Genomic DNA, 17,466 nt, shown 5'->3' on the forward strand with positions numbered 1-17,466 from the left:
ACATGTGCAAATAGATTAATCTCGGCAATCATGCAGAATTCGTGCAAAATAATAAAGTCCCAAGAAATATCCTTTGATGCAAGAACTTTTCCCAAATCGCTTTCAGAAATCGCCGGAAAGTCACATGCTGCAATACTTTGAAAGATGATAGTAAAGTGAAGTGACTAGTGCAAAAAAGTAAATGTAGAGAGAAAACATTCATCCCCGGTGCGCCACTCAGTATTGTGGAAATGTGATTGCTCTCACCAGATCCAATCCCCCTGAGGGGTTAAACGAGCTTTCACAATGTAAGCCACTGTGCTGCTATTTGAACGCTGCTGCTGGTGCGCTGGGAGAATGTTCACTCTTCAATTCATTCATATGTACTCCGTGGTTATGTACATGGGGGGGAGAGAAGCATATCCATGGTGCAAGTACGTTTTTAAAAGCTTTTATTTAATGTTAAAAAGAAAGGTACTCACACTTTGTTCAGAGTAATTTGCGTGTATAAAAAAAAATCAAAAGAAGTAAACTCCGCCGGCCGCTGCTGCTGCTGGCTCTGGCAAAGGTGCACGTACGTGGCCATGCCCTACGTGTTTCGTCAGAGTGACGTCTTCTGGAGCGGCCATGTTGGTGCACCTTAATGCTTAAATAGGGTGCAGTGCTCCACTGCGCTTGCGCGGGTCAGACCGCGCCATTTTAGGTATGGGAATTCCCTATCATACGGTCTGTCTATATCTCCTCCATGCATATATTACGCCTCGGGGATAAATGGCTATTTTATTATACGTAGTGGCGTGTCTCTTACAATTAGTGATTATATATGCATGTTTGGACTGGAGCACTGCAGCCTACTTTTTATGACTGGGCAAGCTTATTACTAACCAGATATAAAAACTACATATGATAAAGTATAGGTAGAAATGAATTAATACAATCCCAAACTGTTAGAAGAAAGAGAATCAGCTTACAAATAGAAATGCAATTAGGTTTACAGGTTAAAATAAAAATAAAATTAAAACGAATGAATTATTGAACCACCATAGTCCATATATGAATACCGTATTTGCTCTAATAAGAGAGCTCTAATTATGCTATTTTAGATATAAAATTAGAGATCCTTATTTTACTAAAATAACATTAAAGCAGTTCTGCACCTAAAATAAAAATATTAAAAGCCAGCAGCTACTAATATTGCAGCTGCTGACTTTTAATAAAATCACACTTACCTGTCCCAGGGTCCAGCGATGTCGGCGGCAGATCTCGCTGCTGCCCCCGCCGCTATCCTCTGTCAGGAAATCTGGAAGTGAAGCATTACAGCTTCACTGCCCGGTTCCCTACTGCGCATGCGCGAGTCGCGCTGCGCGTCTCTTATGGTCCCCCGCTGTGTCTCTGGGAACTGTGTGTTTCCTAGAACACAACGGGGGGGCGTCTGCGGGGGGTCTGCGGCGGTCTGGCCGGAAGTGGGTGCAGATACCTGGATTATCCAGGTAACTGCACCCCCCTCCCCCCTGAAAGGTGCCGATTGTGGCACCGGAGGGGGGGAGGGATCAGATTAGCGGAACTTCCCCTTTAGGGTGAAGAACCGCTTTAACTTAAAAATATATCTAGAAGAGAGAATGTTCCTCTTATAATCAGAGGATTATAGGGCCAGAAGGGGGAATCTTTGTCCGATCTAAACTAGTAACATCGGTTATAGTTGTTCTACAGAGTGTTAATATATGGATTTTGTGTATATTAAAGAACATTTTATATTAAATACCAAATTTTTGCCCTGATATCCATATGACCTGAGATACCCCAGAGCCTGAAGGGCAGATAAGGAGTATACAATAATTTTTATTCTTTACTTACGTATTAATGCTGTTGAATGTATAACATTCGATCCACCTGAATGTGCAACATTCGATCCGAACTTCTGGAAGAATATATCAGTATTGCCTCTATCATGGTTTTTGATAGATACATAACATTTGATTTGGGCATTGCGATTATGAATACGCAACATTCGATCCAAAAATCATATTACATAGGCAAATGAAAGGCCTGAACTGGTGACATCTTTGTAATTGTTCTACAGAGTGTTGATATGTGGTTTTTGTATATGTTAAAAAACATTTTATATTAAGTGCATAATTTTCGCCCCAATTTCCATATGACCTAGGGTGCCCTATTAAGTGCATAATTTACGCCCTAATTTCCATATGACCTAGGATGCCCTAGGGCCTGAGGGGCGGAAAAAGGAGTATCCAAAGGAGTATCCATTAATATTTGTTTTCTCTTATCTATTCGTGCTGTTGAATGCATAACATTCGATCCCACCGAATGTGCAACAATCGATCCTAGCTTCTAAAAATATCAATATTATTTCTATAATGGTTTTTATTAGACATCTGATTCAGACGTTGCGATTATGAATACACAACATTCGATCCAAAAGTCGTGTTACATAGGTAAATAAGAGGCCCCGGTAAGGGGGGGTATTATTATTAGAAATTAGTCAAAAAGCAATTAAGGTCCACATCCACATTCATTCCCCTTGGTTGAAGGGTATCTAAGTTAAAAATCCATTTGGTCTCGTTCTTGGATATTTGAATTGTTTTATCTTCTCCTCTCCAATGGCCTCTTATTTTGTCAATTCCATAGAACACCATCTGCCCTGGGTCACGATTATGGAAGTCTCTGAAATGTTTGGAAACACTATGTTTGTGAAACTCCTTTTTGATGTTCGTAATGTGTTCCCCTATCCTAATTCGAAGTTCCCTTCTTGTTCTCCCTACGTATTGTTTAAGGCAGGGGCACTCAATGACTTAGGTGACATAAGAGCTACTGCAGGTAATAAGCTCATTTATTTTGTATTTTTTCTCATTAGAGGTGGATTTAAAGGTGGTTCTCTTTTTATCCATCTTTTTACTGACTCTACAGGGGAGGCATTTTCCGCATTTGTAAAATCCTTTTAAATTTCTCACAATTTTTATTTGTTTAGGTGGGTCCACTGTATTTTTGACCAGTTTATTCCGAAGTGTGGGTGCCCTTCTATAGATGAACCGAGGTTTTTTTGGTAAAATGGCATTAAGTGAACTATCTGCCTTCAGGATGGGCCAATGTTTTCTACCGATGTATTCTACATCTTTGTACTGTCTGTTGTACCCAGTAAAAAAGGCAATTTGCAAGTTGTTGTGTTTCACTTCTCGTTTTTATCTTCTAGTAGTTTGTTTCTTTCCATTTGTTTCACTTCGTTCTTCAATTTGGGTAAGCCCTTTTCCTCATACCCTTTCTTTTTGAATCTTTCGATAACTATTTCTGCCTGTTGGTCAAAGTCTGCACTTTTACTTCAATTTCTATGCAATCGCATAAGCTGACCCTTGGGTATATTCCCTAACCACCTCGGGTGGGGGCAGCTGTTTGTAGGTATGTAGCCATTGCGATCAGTAGGCTTGAAATAGGTGCGTGTACCTAAACTGTTTTCTTGTTTGTAAATCTGTAGGTCAAGGTAATTCACACTGTAATCATTATAATTGCCTGTGAATTTTATACTGTATATGTTGTTATTAATTTCATTGAAGAAATTTTGCAGTTGTTCCGGTGTGCCCCCCACACTATTATGATGTCATCAATGTATCGACGGTATAATTTTAAGTTCTTTCTATGAACTCCGTGTATTTGTTCCTCTTCCCACCTGTTTAGGAACAGGTTTGCTACACTTGGGGCATATTTAGCCCCCATTGCTACGCCTTTTGTCTGGGTATAATAAGTCCCTTTGTACCAAAAGTAGTTATGGTTCATTGCCATTCTTAGACCATCCATTAGGTATTTAATCTGTTCCTGTTTCAAGTCAGATTGCTGTTGTCGCCCCCGCTCAACACTGCTGAGTCCATTTTCTTGTTCAATGTTTGTGTACAATGATTCTACGTCAATGGTGACCAATATGTCACTTTCTTTAATTGTCAATCCTCTTAATTCTCCCATGAGTTGTTTACTGTCTCGTAAATACGATTTTCCTTTTGTCACCAATGATTGTAAAAAACTGTCAATGTAGGCCCCTAATCTACAGAACAGGGAGTCAATTCCACTTATAATTGGTCTTCCTGGTGGATGAGTTTGATTCTTATGAATTTTGGGGACGTAGTACATAATTGGGGTCTTTGCTGCCTTCGGTGTAAGGTACCTTGCCTCTTTTTTGTTCAAAATACCCAGGTTCCTTCCTTTTTCCACATATTTCATGAGTTTCTTTTCGTATTCCGCTTTTGGATTTTTCTTTAGTTTTTTGTAAGTATTGGGTATATTAAGTACATTTTCCATTTTTTTTTCATAGTTTTGTTTATTTAATATAACTAAGCCCCCTCCTTTATCAGCTGGTCTGATAACTATACCTTTACGTTTCTCTATTTGTTTAATGGTCTCCCATATGTTTCTCCCTTTCGTATTCTTGACTTCTAATTCCTTCAAGTCATTTTCAACCATTTTCTTGAATACTCTTATATTTACATATACATCCTGTGGTACCTTGGGGTTGAAAGTAGAATTATTTCTTAACTGGGAATGTTTGTAAACTGTGTGGCTATCTTCCTTTGCATGGATATTTTTTGTCCTAAAGAATTTTTTAATATTAAGTTTTCTCACAAATTTCTGGAGATCAATGTATGTTTCAAACTTATCAAGTCCCTTGTCTGGGGCAAATTTTAGCCCCATATCTAACACTCTGAGTTCTTCTTCTGTGAAAATTACCTGACTTAAGTTATAAATACCCTCTTCTATTGTTCCCTTCTTTTTCTGGAGGCCTCCTCTCTTGCCTCGTGTACGTTTTCTGTTCGCCAACCTGGTGTTCTGTGTGGTTCCTCCCTTCTTTGATCCCAATGTTGTTCGTATTCCCCATAATTCCTCCTTGGATTTTCTTTTCTGGTCCATCTCGGATTCCATCCTCCGTTTCTTCTGGGGGGTCCCTGTTGGTGGTTTCTTCCCGGGTATCAAAAAGGTTTCCATTCTCTCTGGGGACCATATCGTGTATCTGTTATTCTCGGTGGTCTGTATTCTTGTCCCCTGTGAAAAAAATCCCTTTGGTATTTTCTGTTTCTGAAGGGGGTATGTTGGGGGTATTCCCTCAAAGGGGAGTATCTGTTGGGGTGTCTTGGGATGTTGGGTGTGTGGGGGGTACGGTTGCTTCGATATCTATTCTGATCTTGTTCTTCTGGGATCCTACTTTCTGGTCTCCTGTGTGCTGGAGTAAAAGGGATATCTGGTCTTGTTATGTCATTTTGTGTTTGTGTGGTCTCGTACCACTGTTGTTCATCACCATGGATTGAATTTTCTCTTGATTCCTCCATTTCTGATAGTAATTATAGTGATGAAGATAATGAAATATCTGTTTGCCACTTATAGACCTGTTGGTTCTTGTAATCCAACACGTCCCTTTTAAACTTTTTCTGTTTCTTCTGTTGCACTTCTTTGTCGTACTTTTTTTATAGCCTCCTGTAGTCCCTTTTCTTTATCGATGTATTCCACTGTCTCCTTGAATGGTATAAGTTGGTCCCTAATTTGTAGTATTTCCGTTTCTATATTTTTTCTTTTGTGCTGACGTCTTATCACTATTTTTTGTAAGAGCTCAGTCTCACTTTGGTTAAAAAATTTATACCATTCTTCCATTAAACTCTTGTCACTAATCGCATCGTTTGGGGAGACATCCCATCATAACCTTCTAGGGGTTATTTTTTCGGCTACGTACATCTCAAGTATGGCCACGTCCCACCATACTCTTAACTGTTTGTCAAGACAATGTTTTAGATGTTTAAATAGGCTATCTAGGTCCTGCCTAATAACCACATGTTCCTGATTGAACACTTCCATCAAATTAACCTTTCTGCTACTAACATATTTGAAAATGTCCATTGCTGCAACTTGAATTAGGAACAAGGAGTCCCCACTAGAAAAATATAGGTGAATAAAGTCGCGCTACGGACTGTTTTCCTAATCTGTGACCAAAAAATAAATACATTTGTGACAAAAAATGAGTGAATAAATAAGCTGTGAATAAAGAAACTAATAAAGGGTTAGAGCTGCCTGTGCCTAGATCCTCCAACCCTTAGATGAGGGGGGGAGGTGGAAGATAAAAATTAAAAAGTGGGCTGTGGCGCTGAAACCCAGTGTATGTGCAACTTTGTGCATATAAGTGTATGTACATCAAATATACCAGTGCTATGAAACGTATGTGTAAAGTGCTAGTGCTACGGTAACCCGTCTATATATTCTACTTATATTACAATTTCATAGAAAATCCTAAAAAACAAAGAGGAATACAAAGGATACAGACATCAAAATAATTCACATGTGCAAATAGATTATTCTCGGCAATCATGCAGAATTCGTGCAAAATAATAAAGTCCCAAGAAATATCCTTTGATGCAAGAACTTTTCCAAAATCGCTTTCAGAAATCGCCGGAAAGTCACATGCTGCAATACTTTGAAAGATGATAGTAAAGTGAAGTGACTAGTGCAAAAAAGTCAATGTAGAGAGAAAACATTCATCCGCGGTGCGCCACTCAGTATTGTGGAAATGTGATTGCTCTCACCAGATCCAATCCCCCTGAGGGGTTAAACGAGCTTTCACAATGTAAGCCACTGTGCTGCTATTTAAAAGCTGCTGCTGGTGCGCTGGGAGAATGTTCACTCTTCAATTCATTCATATGTACTCCGTGGTTATGTACATGGGGGGAGAGAAGCATATCCATGGTGCAAGTACGTTTTTAAAAGCTTTTATTTAATGTTAAAAAGAAAGGCACTTTGTTCAGAGTAATTTGTGTGTATAAAAACAATCAAAAGAAGTAAACTCCGCCGGCCGCTGCTGCTGCTGGCTATGGCAAAGGTGCACGTACGTGGCCACGCCCTACGCGTTTCGTCAGAGTGACGTCTTCTGGAGCGGCCATGTTGGTGCACCTTAATGCTTAAATAGGGTGCAGTGCTCCATGTATGTGTTGTGTTCTATGTATTGTATAGTTATCAGACCAGCTGATAAAGGAGGGGGCTTAGTTATATTAAATAAACAAGACTATGAAAAAGAAATGGAAAATTTACTTAATATACCCAATACTTACAAAAAACTAAATAAAAATCCAAAAAACTGAAAATACGAAAGGAAACTCAAGAAATATGTGGAAAAGGGAAGGAACCTGGGTATTTTGAACAAAAAAGAGGCACGATACCTTACACCGAAGGCAGCGAAGACCCCAATTATGTACTACGTCCCCAAAATTCATAAGAATCAAACTCATCCACCAGGAAGACCAATTATAAGTGGAAATGACTCCCTGTTCTCTAGATTAGGGGCCTACATTGACAGTTTTTTACAATCATTGGTGACAAAAAGAAAATCGTATTTACGAGACAGTAAACAACTCATGGGAGAATTAAGAGGATTGACAATTAAAGAAAGTGACATATTGGTGACCATCGACGTAGAATCATTGTACACAAACATTGAACAAGAAGATGGACTCAGCAGTGTTGAGTGGGCGCTACAACAGCAGTCTGACTTGAAACAGGAACAGATTAAATACCTAATGGATGGTCTAAGAATGGCAATGAACCATAACTACTTTTGGTACAAAGGGACTTATTATACCCAGACAAAAGGCGTAGCCATGGGGGCCAAATATGCCCCAAATGTAGCAAACCTGTTCCTAAACTGATGGGAAGAGGAACAAATACACGGGGTTCATAGAAAGAACTTAAAATTATACCGTCGGTACATTGATGACATCATAATAGTGTGGGGGGGCACACCGGAAAACAACTGCAAGATTTCTTCAATGAAATTAATAACATATACAGTATAAAATTCACAGGCAATTATAATGATTACAGTGTGAATTACCTTGACCTACAGATTTACAAACAAGAAAACAGTTTAGGTACACGCACCTATTTCAAGCCTACTGATCGCAATGGCTACATACCTACAAACAGCTGCCCCCACCCGAGGTGGTTAGGGAATATACCCAAGGGTCAGCTTATGCGATTGCATAGAAATTGCAGTAAAAGTGCAGACTTTGACCAACAGGCAGAAATAGTTATCGAAAGATTCAAAAAGAAAGGGTATGAGGAAAAGGGCTTACGCAAATTGAAGAACAAAGTGAAACAAATGGAAAGAAACAAACTACTAGAAGATAAAAAAAGAGAAGTGAAACACAACAACTTGCAAATTGCCTTTCTTACTGGGTACAACAGACAGTACAAAGATGTAGAATACATCGGTAGAAAACATTGGCCCATCCTGAAGGCAGATAGTTCACTTAATGCCATTTTACCAAAAAAACCTCGGTTCATCTATAGAAGGGCACCCACACTTCGGAATAAACTGGTCAAAAATACAGTGGACCCACCTAAACAAATAAAAATCGCGAGAAATTTAAAAGGATTTTACAAATGCGGAAAATGCCTCCCCTGTAGAGTCAGTAAAAAGACGGATAAAAAGAGAACCACCTTTAAATCCACCTCTAATGAGAAAAAATACAAAATAAATGAGCTTATTACCTGCAGTAGCTCTTATGTCACCTATGTCATTGAGTGCCCCTGCCTTAACCACCTCCCGCCCGCCCTATAGCCGAATGACGGCCTTAGAGCAGGCGGGTTCCTTCGCCTGGCCGTCCCTGGACGGCCTTGTGTTTATTTCCGCAATGCGCGCCGCCGGGGGCGCGCATCGCGGAAGTATTGTATTCGCCATGTCTCCCGGAGACAGGCAAATACAGATCGCCGTGAACGGCCAATCAAAGCGGCCGTTCACAGCGCGATCGCAGCTACCAATGGGAGATGATCTCATATGTAAACATATGAGATCATCTCCCATTGCCGTGTCTCTCCCTCCTCACACAGAGACAGCATGTGAGGAGGGAGAGCGATCTGTGTGTCAGCCCCAGTGCCATGTGTCAGCCCCAGTGCCATCTGTCAGCCCAGTGCCAACTGTCAGCCCAGTGCCATCTGTCAGCCCCAGTGCCATCTGTCAGCCCCAGTGCCAGTGCCATCTGTCAGCCCAGTGCCATCTGTCAGCCCAGTGCCATCTGCCAGTAGTGCCAGTGCCACCTGCCAGCGCCTGCCGTCAGCCCCAGTGCCGACAGCCCCAGTGCCGTCAGCCCCAGTGCTGCCAGCCCCAGTGCCGCCAGCGCCAGTGCCGCCAGCGCCAGTGCCACCTGCCAGCCCCAGTGCCATCCGTCAGCCCCAGTGCCATCCATCAGCCCCAGTGCCATCCGTCAGCCCCAGTGCCATCCGTCATCCCCAGTGCCGCCAGTGCCGTCAGCCCCAGTGCCGCCAGTGCCGTCAGCCCCTAGTGCCACCTGCCAGCACCAGTGCCACCTGCCAGCGCCAGTGCCACCTGCCAGCACCAGTGCCACCTGCCAGCGCCAGTGCCATCCGTCAGCCCCAGTGCCGTCAGCCCCAGTGCCATCAGTGCCACCAGTGCCAGTGCCACCTGCCAGCGCCAGTGCCACCTGCCAGCGCCAGTGCCATCCGTCAGCCCCAGTGCCGCCTGCCACCACCAGTGCCGCCAGTGCCAGTGCCGCCTGCCAGTGCCACCTGCCAGCGCCAGTGCCACCTGCCAGCGCCAGTGCCATCCATCAGCCCCAGTGCCGCCAGCCCCAGTCCTGCCAGTGCCACGTGCCAGAGCCACCTGCCAGTGTCAGTGCCACCTGTCAGTGCCACCTGCCAGCGCCAGTGCCACCTGCCAGCGCCAGTGCCATCCGTCAGCCCCAGTGCCGCCAGTGCCAGCGCCACCTGCCAGCGCCACCTGCCAGCACCATCTGCCAGCCGCAGTACCATCTGCCAGCCCCATTTGCCAGAGCAATTAGCCAGAGCAAATAGCCAGCACCATCTGCCAGTGCCAGCCCCAGTGCCATCTGTCAGCAACATCTGCCAGCCCCATCTGCCAGCCCCATCTGTCAGCCCCATCTGCCTCCAGTGCCATCTGCCTCCAGTGCCATCTGTCAGTGCCACGTGTTGTCAGTGCCACGTGGGGTCACTTTGTGGGCATTTCCATTGTTCTGGTGTTCCAGGGCCTTCAAAACTGTAATAGGTGGTTGAGAAATAAGATGTGTAATTTATGCTCCTAGAACGCCTGATGGTGCTATTTCAATATTGGGCCTCTGTATGTGGTCAGGCTGTGTAAAAGTCTCACACATTTGGTATCGTTATACTCAGGAGGAGTAGTAGAACGTATTTTGGGGTGTCATTTTTGCTATGTACATGCTATGTGTTGGAAATATCTTATGAATGGACAACTTTGCGTAAAAAAAATGCGTTTTCATTTTTTTTCCACATTTTCCCAAAACTTCTGGAAAAAAAATTAACCATTCAAACGACTCATTATGCCTCATAGATTATACGTTGGGGTGTTAGCTTTCCAAAATGGGGTCACTTTGTGGGCATTTCCATTGTTCTGGTGCTCCAGGGCCTTCAAAAATGTAATAGGTGGTTGAGAAATGAAATGTGTAATTTATGCTCCTAGAACGCCTGATGGTGCTATTTCAATATTGGGCCTCTGTATGTGGCCAGGCTGTGTAAAAGTCTCACACATTTGGTATCGTAATACTCAGAAGGAGTAGCAGAACGTATTTTGGGGTGTCATTTGTGGTATACACATGCCATGTGAGAGAAATAACCTATTACATTGAAAATTTTGTGAGAAAAAAAAAAATCTTCATTTTGCAAAGAATTGTGGGAAAAAGATGACAACATCAAAAACCTCACCATGCATCTTAGTAAATACCTTGGAATGTCTACTTTCAAAAAAGGGGTCATTTGGGGGGTATTTGTACTTTCCTGACTTGTTCGGATCGCAAGAAATGAGAGAGGCCACCAGTACATCAGGTGTGATCAATTTTGTGCGATTCGCACCACAGCTTGTAGACTCTCTAACTTTCACAAAGACCAAATAATATCCACTAATTTGGGTTATTTTTACCAAAGATATGTAGCAGTATAAATTGTGGCCAAAATTTATGAAAAAAAAATTATAATTTGCAAAATTTTATCACAGAAACAAAGAAATATGCGTTTTTTTTCAAAATTTTCGGTCTTTTTTCATTTATAGCGCAAAAAATAAAAACCCCAGAGGTGATCAAATACCACCAAAAGAAAGCTCTATTTGTGGGAAAAAAAGGACACAAAATTCATTTGGGTACAGTGTTGCATGACTGAGTAATTGTCATTCAAAGTGTGAGAGCACCAAAAGCTGAAAATTGGTCTGGTCAGGAAGGGTGTTTAAGTGCCCAGTAAGAAAGTGGTTAAACAATACGTAGGGAGAACAACAAGGGAACTTGGAATTAGGATAGGGGAACACATTACGAACATCAAAAAGGGGTTTCACAAACAGTGTTTCCAAACATTTCAGAGACTTCCATAATCGTGACCCAGGGCAGATGGTGTTCTATGGAATTGACAAAATAAGAGGCCATTGGAGAGGAGAAGATAAAACAATTCAAATATCCAAGAACGAGACCAAATGGATTTTTAACTTAGATACCCTTCAACCAAGGGGAATGAATGTGGATTTGGACCTTAATTGCTTTCTGACTAATTTCTAATAATAATACCCCCCCTTACTGGGGCCTCTTATTTATCTATGTAACACGACTTTTGGATCAAATGTTGTGTATTCATAATCGCAACGTCCGAATCAGATGTCTAATAAAAAACATTATAGAAACAATATTGATATTTTTAGAAGCTAGGATCGATTGTTGCACATTCGGTGGGATCGAATGTTATGCATTCAACAGCACGAATAGATAAGAGAAAACAAATATTAACGGATACTCCTTTGGATACTCCTTTTTCCGCCCCTCAGGCCCTAGGGCATCCTAGGTCATATGGAAATTAGGGCATAAATTATGCACTTAATAGGGCACCCTAGGTCATATGGAAATTGGGGCGAAAATTATGCACTTAATATAAAATGTTTTTTAACATATACAAAAACCACATATCAACACTCTGTAGAACAATTACAATAATGCCACCAGTTCAGGCCTTTCATTTGTCTATGTAATACGATTTTTGGATCGAATGTTGCGTATTCATAATCGCAACGCCCGAATCAAATGTTATATATCTATCAAAAACCATGATAGAGGCAATACTGATATATTCTTCCAGAAGTTCGGATCGAATGTTGCACATTCGGGTGGATCGAATGTTATACATTCAACAGCATTAATACGTAAGTAAAGAATAAAAATTATTGTATACTCCTTATCTGCCCTTCAGGCTCTGGGGTATCTCAGGTCATATGGATATCAGGGCAAAAATTAGGTATTTAATATAAAATGTTCTTTAATATACACAAAATCCATATATTAACACGCTGTAGAACAACTATAACCGATGTTACTAGTTTAGATCGGACAAAGATTCCCCCTTCTGGCCCTATAATCCTCTGATTATAAGAGGAACATTCTCTCTTCTAGATATATTTTTAAGTTAATGTTATTTTAGTAAAATAAGGATCTCTAATTTTATATCTAAAATAGCATAATTAGAGCTCTCTTATTAGAGCAAATACAGTATTCATATATGGACTATGGTGGTTCAATAATTTTATTTTTATTTTAACCTGTAAAGCTAATTGCATTTCTATTTGTAAGCTGATTCTCTTTCTTCTAACAGTTTGGGATTGTATTAATTCATTTCTACCTATACTTTATCATATGTAGTTTTTATATCTGGCTAGTAATAAGCTTGCCCAGTCATAAAAAGTAGGCTGCAGTGCTCCAAACATGCATATATAATCACTAATTGTAAGAGACACGCCACTACATATAATAAAATAGCCATTTATCCCCAAGGCGTAATATATGCATGGAGGAGATATAGACAGACCGTATGATAGGGAATTCCCATACCTAAAATGGCGTGGTCTGACCCACGCAAGCGCAGTGGAGCACTGCACCCTATTTAAGCATTAAGGTGCACCAACATGGCCGCTCCAGAAGACGTCACTCTGACGAAACGCGTAGGGCGTAGCCACGTACGTGCACCTTTGCCAGAGCCAGCAGCAGCAGCGGCCGGCGGAGTTTACTTCTTTTGATTGTTTTTATACACGCAAATTACTCTGAACAAAGTGCCTTTCTTTTTAACATTAAATAAAAGCTTTTAAAAACGTACTTGCACCATGGATATGCTTCTCTCCCCCCCATGTACATAACCACGGAGTACATATGAATGAATTGAAGAGTGAACATTCTCCCAGCGCACCAGCAGCAGCGTTCAAATAGCAGCACAGTGGCTTACATTGTGAAAGCTCGTTTAACCCCTCAGGGGGATTGGATCTGGTGAGAGCAATCACATTTCCACAATACTGAGTGGCGCACCGCGGATGAATGTTTTCTCTCTACATTGACTTTTTTGCACTAGTCACTTCACTTTACTATCATCTTTCAAAGTATTGCAGCATGCGACTTTCCAGCGATTTCTGAAAGCGATTTTGGAAAAGTTCTTGCATCAAAGGATATTTCTTGGGACTTTATTATTTTGCACGAATTCTGCATGATTGCCGAGATTAATTTATTTGCACATGTGAATTATTTTGATGTCTGTATCCTTTGTATTCCTCTGTTTTTTAGGATTTTCTATGAAATTGTAATATAAGTAGAATATATAGACGGGTTACCGTAGCACTAGCACTTTACACATACGTTTCATAGCACTGGTATATTTGATGTGCATACACTTCTATGCACAAAGTTGCACATACACTGGGTTTCAGCGCCACAGCCCACTTTTTAATTTTTATCTTCCACCTCCCCCCCTCATCTAAGAGTTGGAGGATCTAGGCACAGGCAGCTCTAACCCTTTATTAGTTTCTTTATTCACAGCTTATTTATTCACTCATTTTTTGTCACAGATTTATTTATTTTTTGGTCACAGATTAGGAAAACAATCCATAGCGCGACTTTATTCACCTATATTTGTTCTTTTTGTGCTGCGTACACATGACCGGATTTTCCGACAGACTAGGTCCGACGGAATCAGTCCGTCGGACAATCCAATCCTGTGTGGGCTAATCCGATCCTTTTTCATAAAAAAAAAAAATCAGACGGACCTAGAAATAAACCATGTTTCAAATCTGTCTGACAGACTCAATTCCTATTGGGAAAACCGTTCGTCTGTATGCTGGTCCGACAGACCAAATATGACGCAAAGGTAGCTATTGGCTACTGGCTATTGAACTTCCTTTTTTAGTCCCGTCTTACGTCATCACATTCAAAATGAACGGACTTTCAAACTGACTTAGTCCGTTCGTGTGTGGCCAAGTCCGTTCATTTGGAAAGTCCATCAGAACTCCGTCGAAAGTCCATCGCGAAGACCATCGGACCTAGTCTGCCGGAAAGTCCAGTCGCGTGTACTCGGCATCAGTCATAATCTCTAGGATTGAAACATGTTGTGGAAAGGTAAGGAGAGGATCATTAGGAAAACAAGAGTGTCTACGGTAAAGGATAATTAGCAGGAGATCCTTTGGAGCTCTGATAAAAAGTGTGCTCTTAAATGAACCACCAAGTCACACCTTGGTGTCAGTGACTGATGAAATTGTGCACTTTCATACACCGGTAGAACAAGACTTTGTGCTTAAGAGCAGATTCTTACTATGGTATAAATTGGTACCAGTGAGGGGCCAATCTCTGAAGCTAGGACAGATTCTAAACAATTTACTGTATTTAGTAAGTTCATCATTTTTATTTTCAAAGAGTCCTTTAGGTTTGGGCAAGGAGTGAGCCAACTCAAAGATGCAATGAAGCAATAGTACATTTAGGAAAAGGGGACCTGTCTGTTAGAGGGTTATGGCTAAGGCTAAGAGCCCCCCCCCCCACACACACTGGGTTTTTAGCATGACATTCTGTCATTTTTGTGCAAACAGAAGATACAGATGCACCATCCTGCTCTACTGCAGACAACCTGTAAAATGGGAAGCTGAAATCTACTACGGCTGTACAGTGCACCAAGTGGTACTAACTTTTAGGGTAGTATGCACCAGGGACAAATGCCCATAAAGCAAGAAGTCTACGTTATGGGCATTGTTGCTTCATATACTGCCCTAAACATTAGTACCACATGGTGCACTGTCCAGCTGCAGCAGCCTTCAACCTCTCTTATGGTTTTACAGTGGCAACAAATAGAAAAGTATGTGAGCCCTCAGAGGAGGAAATTACTTGAAACTTAAAGTGTGTTTCTACTTTTTGTAGTCAAAAATCGAAAAAAAACCTAGATTATGTTTGGTATGCATTCCCATTCACATGGCATTCCTAAAAATAATAATAATACAAGCCCTGAGATCTTTTACAGTTTGTTGAGACAGACAGGGTTCATTTATAAAAACTGAAAAAATGCAAAATCTGGTGAAGCTCTGCATAGAAACCAATCAGCTTCCAGGTTATTTGTCAAACCCCAATTGAACAAGCTGAAATTAGAAGCTGTTTGGATACAATGCAAAGCTGCACCAAATTTTGCACTCTCCAGTTTTAGAAAATCAACACCAAAGTGCTCAAATGTAGTTTACAACTGATAATGAGATCTACCAGCACAGTAGACAGGAATAGTTATAATAAACATTAAATCCTCAGCCCCCCTCCTTTATATTACAATTTCAGAAAAGTGTGAGTTTAAATGTAAACAGCAGTTTTCTTTTTTTTAAGTTATGCTATGTGAATGGGAACATGTAACAAATTATAAAGTAGGTGTCATCCCAATTTGGCTGCAAAAGTAGAAATATACTTTAAAGTGTCTCAGTCTCATAAAAGATTTATTGGGCCAGTGGGTTGTGAGCGCCCGGAGCAAGGCAAGTAATTTGCACCCCCTAACTTGCAGACTTTTAGCACTCCCCGAGTCCTGTCCCTTCTCTTCCTACAATAGTACTAATCAACCTGATTCCTATTACTGACCACTACACTGTCCACTATACTGTCCATTACACTGAGCACTATACTGTCCAGACACTACACTGACCACTACACTACACTGACCACTATACTTTCCACTACACTACACTGACCACTATACTGTCCACTACACTACACTGACCACTATACTATCCACTATACTGTCCAGTACACTACATTGACCACTATACTGACCACTACATTACACTGACCACTATACAGTCCACTACACTATCCTGCCTACAATATTCCTATACTAACCACTACACTGCATGACTCTAGCTGCTCTTCTACTCTCGCTCTGTGGTTGCTCCTTCTCACCAAACCGCCTCCAACCACCCACAACCCCCCCCCCTCCCCCCCGGGTCAACAACACGACTCTCCTGATCACGAGGGAGTCTCACCTTTTCTTCTTTGTTCTCCATTGGTCTGGAGGGGAGGAAAAGACAGCGGCAGCTCACAATCTTGATTTCTTGTATCCCCGCGCTCCACCATGTTCAGACTTCATTGCCCTGTGATTGGGCGTATGGGGTTATGTGGGGCGGCGGGGTTAGCCTATTAACAATCGCGGTTGCTCCTGGAGTCCCGCATCCACACATGACCCCATTTGCCCAATCACAGGGTGCCGGAGACTGAACATGTGCAGAGGTGGGACTCCAGGATCTACTGCAATTGTGGACAGGCCAACCCCGCCGCCGCACATAACCCCATACGTCCAATCACAGGGTGCCAGAGACTGAACATGGCAGCAAGAGCGTGGGGACAGAGGAAAGTAAATTTAGGAGGAGGCAGCCAGAATTTTGCCCCCCTAAATGTTGCGCCCGGTGCCAAAGCCTCCTCCGATATGTCACTGTATTGGACTGCCATTTCAGGCCTCCTTCTGAAAATGCCAGATGTTTAGTTGTGTCTGACTTCAACATGTTTCCTGCACATTCTCAGAACAAGCATTTTTTTTCTCTTTTATTGGTAGAACCAGATGAACTTGTGTTTTTTTTTTTTCAACCAACTATGTAACTATGCTGTAAATTAAAAGGTGTCAGAACTGCTCTTTACTACATGCTTGTTTCAGGTAAGTGGAAACCTCAATTATTTTCTCATGATAATGTGCCTTTAAGATATTAAAGAACAAGGCCTTATTTACACTGGTGTACCGATCCATATGCCTGTGCGAAGAGCCATCTTCAGCTGCCCAGGGGTGCACAAGTGTGCAGAATGCAGTCTGTTCACATCCTGCTCTGTGCATCAGACCCACACAGATGTACAGTACACTCTGGGTTACACATGGAGATCCATGCAGTCAGCTGCCTCTTATTGAACTGAAAAGGCTGCCTACATGCTCCTGCAAGGAACAACTGTGCAGCGCAGGCAGCTGAAGTGGCCTTCACATGAACGTATAGAACAATACACCCATGTGAATGAGGCCTAATGGATGTAGCTGTATATAATTAATTTGAAGAAAACTGTTTTTGATGACTAGAACTAAAACACATTCAGTGTCAATTTTTTATACATGCTCTGGTGTCTGATGAGGTCTGTTGTATACACACAAGAGACATCACTAAACTGTGTGCGC

The sequence above is a fragment of the Lithobates pipiens genome, unplaced genomic scaffold, assembly GCF_037356315.1.
Source record: "Lithobates pipiens isolate NorthernLeopardFrog02 unplaced genomic scaffold, aLitPip1_a1.2 Scaffold_16, whole genome shotgun sequence".
Taxonomy (NCBI): Eukaryota; Metazoa; Chordata; class Amphibia; order Anura; family Ranidae; genus Lithobates; species Lithobates pipiens.